Source organism: Triticum aestivum, chromosome 5A, assembly GCF_018294505.1.
Source record: "Triticum aestivum cultivar Chinese Spring chromosome 5A, IWGSC CS RefSeq v2.1, whole genome shotgun sequence".
NCBI lineage: Eukaryota > Viridiplantae > Streptophyta > Magnoliopsida > Poales > Poaceae > Triticum > Triticum aestivum.
In genome coordinates this window covers 52576052-52582051 of record NC_057806.1, presented here as the reverse complement: position 1 = coordinate 52582051, position 6000 = coordinate 52576052, and positions in this window count along the sequence as shown.

Sequence of the window (6000 nt, the reverse complement as noted above, 5' to 3'; positions counted from 1 at the left end):
AGATACTCCCTCCATTCCTAAATATTTGTCTTTTTAGAGATTTCAAATGGACTACCACATACAGATGTATATAGACATATTTTAGAGTGTAGATTCACTCATTTTGCTCCGTATGTAGCCACTTGTTGAAATCGCTAGAAAGACAAATATTTAGGAACAGAGGGAGTATTATAAAAGAGTGTTGTACTACATCATTGTGCAATTGTTGTTTAGCTTCTAATATTAACTTGGTGCTTTTAGGTACATATGTCATTGGTAAAGATCCGAGCTTCGACCCTTTCTGCGTATGGGGTAATGAGATATCGATGAACCAGTATCAAGTGAGGATGCTAATAAAGATTGTTAGTAAAATGGGTCCAAAGATGGCAATTAAACTATTTGTTTACAGTTTATCCAAGACAACATCGAACTGCAGGATCGTAAGTAAGAACTCTCCAACCTTATTTTTACTGCCCATAATGAATTGTGTTAGATGACAATGTCTAAATCGTTTTCCTTTGCAGTGGTTGCCAAATCAGTTTTCTCAAGATTACCTCTCAAACTACATGATTGGTGGGTATTCAAAGGTTAAAGTATTTCTACCAGAACACGATGATTATCTATATGTTTTCATGAATACCGTGAAGGATGGGCGGTCGGCCATCACAAGGGGTTGGACTAGAATCGTGCATGCCTTCTACATGAAGGAGGGCACAATATGAACATTGCGCTTCACCTTGTTCGGCAACCAGAACATTGCGCTTCATTCTTTATTTGGCTCTTATGTAATTTTTAAACATATGTATCTATGAATCGAATAATGCATTAGTTGTTTGAACCTGATGGGTATGAATAAAGCTGTAGCATACATTCAAATCCGATACAATTTGAAATAGCAGGAATTAAATTACGGTGAAATTATGCTCTCCAGGTTGTTACGGCACACACGATTGGTAAAACACAAACGTTTGCGATATACACCATAATCCAAGACGATTCACAGAGAGGAAATGCGTGCAAGCATGCACATAGTTGCCGTTTGCAAAGCGTGTGCGATGTCAGACAATATCACAAATGGTGCGGGCAAACTATATGTTTGTGTTAGTTGTCTTATCGTACACGATTCGCAACCATGAACGGTTTTTGATGAAATATGCATCGTAAACATTGCACCACAGAATAGCGTGTGCGATAGTTGTTGTGTACGACGATGTTACGACAGTCCGATGTTTCGTAATCCTGTCCGGCACTCGTACGACGATTAGCTAATCTTCTTAATTAGTTATCGCATACGGTTTGTGAAAAGCAAATGTGTGTGATTGTATGCTTATCGTACACGTTCTATAATAGTGAACGGTTTGTGATGGGCCGTGCATCATAAACGTAGCACCACAGAATACCGAATTTGATGGCAATGTGAGTACAAACGAGTAAGAGTACTGTAGGGACCTTATCCTCGACGGCTTCTGGGCCGTGTGGGAAGGACCCCCTCTATCGCAGTCACTCACTAGGCGACGATCCCAAATGTCTTCGCGGAAAGGGGTTAAAAACCATTTGTATAACACCAACGCGTACTAGTGTTATGCGACCGAATCCAATCTAGTTTCACCCCTACTAGAAGGGTTGGGCGCGCTTTGCTGCGCCATTATTGTTGGGTCTCTTAAAAACATAACTCACTCTATTTTAAAATAAGGTGTATTACTTTTTAAAAAGTCAAACATTTTTAACTTTGATCAAATTAGTAGAGAAATATATATCAAAATTCATAATACCAAATCGGTATAATTAGATTCATCATGAAATTAATTTCCATATTTTTTTGGTTTAATATTATGGATGTTGACATTTTTGGCTCTGAGGAATTTGCCTTTCGAAAAAACTAATACGCCTTATATATTTTGGAACTGATAGTATTTAGTTTGGCGGGGCAGGGAGATGATGGAGTGTTTTTTTATATATAATTCGATGATTTGGTGGGCCTTTCTGGATGTGATTTTGGGTTATCCGCTAAGAAATTCATATCTATGTAGGAAAATTTCTATGTCGGTAGTTGCATGTACTGTATTAGTGTTACAGTATCATATGTTAACGTTTCTTTTTTCTGGGTGGTGGGAGGGTGTGCGTGATTGATACGTTTTTACACCCTGGTTGCTGCTAATTGATTTGAAAAATGATTGGCCCGACCAAAATCGTAAACCAAATCCATAATCGAATACCTCAATCGAATTAAAAAGTTTCAGAATTGAGGAACAATGGTGAATTAAAATAATTGTATGGGAGAGCTACTTAAAAAATTGTTGTCCTAGTCAAAATTGAGTGACTCGATTTTAAATGGAAGACCTCAATAAATAATTGTATAATATGAAAGAATTAAATAAGAGAGCTTTGAGAAATTGTTGACTCGGTCAAAATGGGTGACCCAATTTCAATTGGATACCTCAATTGATTGTGAGCCCATTAAAATTGTTGGGGAACGTAGTAATTTCAAAAAAAATCGTACGCACACGCAAGATCATGGTGATGCATAGCAACGAGAGGGGAGAGTGTTGTCCACGTACCCTCGTAGACCGAAAGCGGAAGCGTTAGCACAACGTGGTTGATGTAGTCGTACGTCTTCACGATCCGACCGATCAAGTACCGAACGCACGGCACCTCCGAGTTCAGCACACGTTCAGCCCGATGACATCCCTCGAACTCCGATCCAGCCGAGTGTTGAGGGAGAGTTTCGTCAGCACGACGGAGTGGTGATGATGTTGATGTTCTACTGACGCAGGGCTTCGCCTAAGCACCGCTACAGTATTATCGAGGTGGACTATGATGGAGGGGGGCACCGCACACGGCTAAAAGATCAACTTGATCAATTGTTGTCTATGGGGTGCCCCCTCCTCCGCATATAAAGGGAGGGAGGAGGAGGGGGCTGGCCAAGAGGAGGAGGCGCACCCAAGGGGGGGCAATCCTACTCCAAGTAGGTTTTGCCCCCCTTTCCTATTCCAACTAGGAGAAGGGGGAAGGAGGAGGTGGAGAGAAGGAAGGAGAAGGGGGGTCGCGCCCCCTTCCCTTTCCCAATTCGGATTGGGGCAAGGGGGGCCACGCGCCACCTCCTGCTGCCTCTCCTCTCCCACCACTTTGGGCCCATGAGGCCCAATAACCCCCGGGGGTTCCGGTAACCCCCCGGTACTCCGGTATATATCCGATAACCCCCGGAACCATTCCGGTGTCTGAATATAGTCGTCCAATATATCAATCTTCATGTCTCGACCATTTTGAGACTCCTCTTCATGTCTGTGATCACATCCGGGACTCCGAATAACCTTCGGTACATCAAAACTCATAAACTCATAATATAACCGTCATTGAAACGTTAAGCATGCGGACCCTATGGGTTCGAGAACTATGTAGACATGACCGAGACACGTCTCCGGTCAATAACCAATAGCGGAACCTAGATGCTCATATTGGCTCCCACATATTCTACGAAGATCTTTATCGGTCAGACTGCATAACAATATACGTTGTTCCCTTTGTCATCAGTATGTTACTTGCCCGAGATTCGATCGTCGGTATCTCAATACCTAGTTCCATCTCGTTACCGGCAAGTCTCTTTACTCGTTTCGTAATACATCATCCCGCAACTAACTCATTAGTTGCAATTCTTGCAAGGCTTAAGTGATGTGCATTACCGAGAGGACCCAGAGATACCTCTCCGACAATCGAAGTGACAAATCCTAATCTCGAAATACGCCAACCCAACAAGTACCTTCGAAGACACCTGTAGAGCACCTTTATAATCACCCAGTTACGTTGTGACGTTTGGTGGCACAAAAAGTGTTCCTTCGGTAAACGGGAGTTGCATAATCTCATAGTCATAGTAACATGTATAAGTCATGAAGAAAGCAATAGCAACAAACTAAACGATCAAGTGCTAAGCTAACGGAATGGGTCAAGTCAATCACATCATTCTCCTAATGATGTGATCCCATTAATCAAATGACAACTCATGTCTATGGTTAGGAAACATAACCATCTTTGATCAACGAGCTAGTCAAGTAGAGGCATACTAGTGACACTCTGTTTGTCTATGTATTCACACATGTATTATGTTTCCGGTTAATACAATTCTAGCATGAATAGTAAACATTTATCATGATATAAGGAAATAAATAATAACTTTATTATTGCCTCTAGGGCATATTTCCTTCAGTCTCCCACTTGCACTAGAGTCAATAATCTAGTTCACATCGCCATGTGATTTAACATCAATAGTTCACATCACCATGTGATTAACACCCATAGTTCACATCGTCATGTGACCAACACCCAAAGGGTTTACTAGAGTCAATAATCTAGTTCACATCGCTATGTGATTAATACCCAAAGAGTACTAAGGTGTGATCATGTTTTGCTTGTTAGGGCAGTTTAGTCAACGGGTCTGCCACATTCAGATCCGTATGTATTTTGCAAATTTCTATGTCAACAATGCTCTACACAAAGCTATTCAGCTAATTGCTCCCACTTTCAATATGTATCCAGATTGAGACTTAGAGTCATCTGGATCAGTGTCAAAACTTGCATCGATATAACCATTTACGACGAACCTTTTGTCACCTCCATAATCGAGAAACATATCCTTATTCCACTAAGGATAATTTTGACCAACTCCAATGATCTACTCCTAGATCACTATTGTACTCCCTTGCCAAACTCAGGGCAGGGTATACAATAGGTCCGGTACACAGCATGGCATACTTTATAGAACCTATGGCTGAGGCATAGGGAATGACTTTCATTCTCTCTCTATCTTCTGCCGTGGTCGGGCTTTGAGTCTTACTCAATTTCACACCTTGTAACACAGGCAAGAACACTTTCTTTGACTGTTCCATTTTGAACTACCTCAAAATCTTGTCAAGGTATGTACTCATTGAAAAATTTTATCAAGCATCTTGATCTATGTCTATAGATCTTGATGCTCAATATGTAAGCAGTTTCACCGAGGTCTTTCTTTGAAAAACTCCTTTATGCTTTGTAGAATAATTCTACATTATTTCGGATCAACAATATGTCATTTACATATACTTATCAGAAATGTTGTAGTGCTCCCACTCACTTTCTTGTAAATACAGGCTTCACCGCAAGTCTGTATAAAACTATATGCTTTGATCAACTTATCAAAGCGTATATTCCAACTCCGAGATGCTTGCACCAGTCCATAGATGGATCGCTGGAGCTTGCATATTTTGTTAGCACCTTTAGGATTGACAAAACCTTCTGGTTGCATCATATACAACTCTTTCTTTAATAAATCCTTTAAGGAATGCAGTTTTGTTTATCCATTTGCCAGATTTCATAAAATGCGGCAATTTGCTAACATGATTCGGACAGACTTAAGCATCGCTACGAGTGAGAAAATCTCATCATAGTCAACACCTTGAACTTTGTCAAAAACCTTTTTCGATAAGTCTAGCTTTGTAGATAGTAACACTACTATCAGCGTTCGTCTTCCTCTTGAAGATCCATTTATTTTCTATGGCTTGTCGATCATCGGGCAAGTCAACCAAAGTCCACACTTTGTTCTCATACATGGATCCCATCTCAGATTTCATGGCCTCAAGCCATTTCGCGGAATCTGGGCTCATCATCGCTTCCTCATAGCTCGTAGGTTCGTCATGGTCAATTAACATGACCTCCAGAACAAGATTGCCGTACCACTCTGGTGCGGATCTCACTCTGGTTGACCTATGAGGTTCGGTAGTAACTTGATCTGAAGTTACATGATCATCATCATTAGTTCCCTCACTAATTGGTGTAGGAGTCACAGAAACAGATTTCTGTGATGAACTACTTTCCAATAAGGGAGCAGGTACAGTTACCTCATCAAGTTCTACTTTCCTCCCACTCACTTCTTTCGAGAGAAACTCCTTCTCTAGAAAGATTCCATTCTCAGCAATGAATATCTTGCCTTCGGATATGTGATAGAAGGTGTACCCAACATTTTCTTTTGGGTATCCTATGAAGACGCACTTC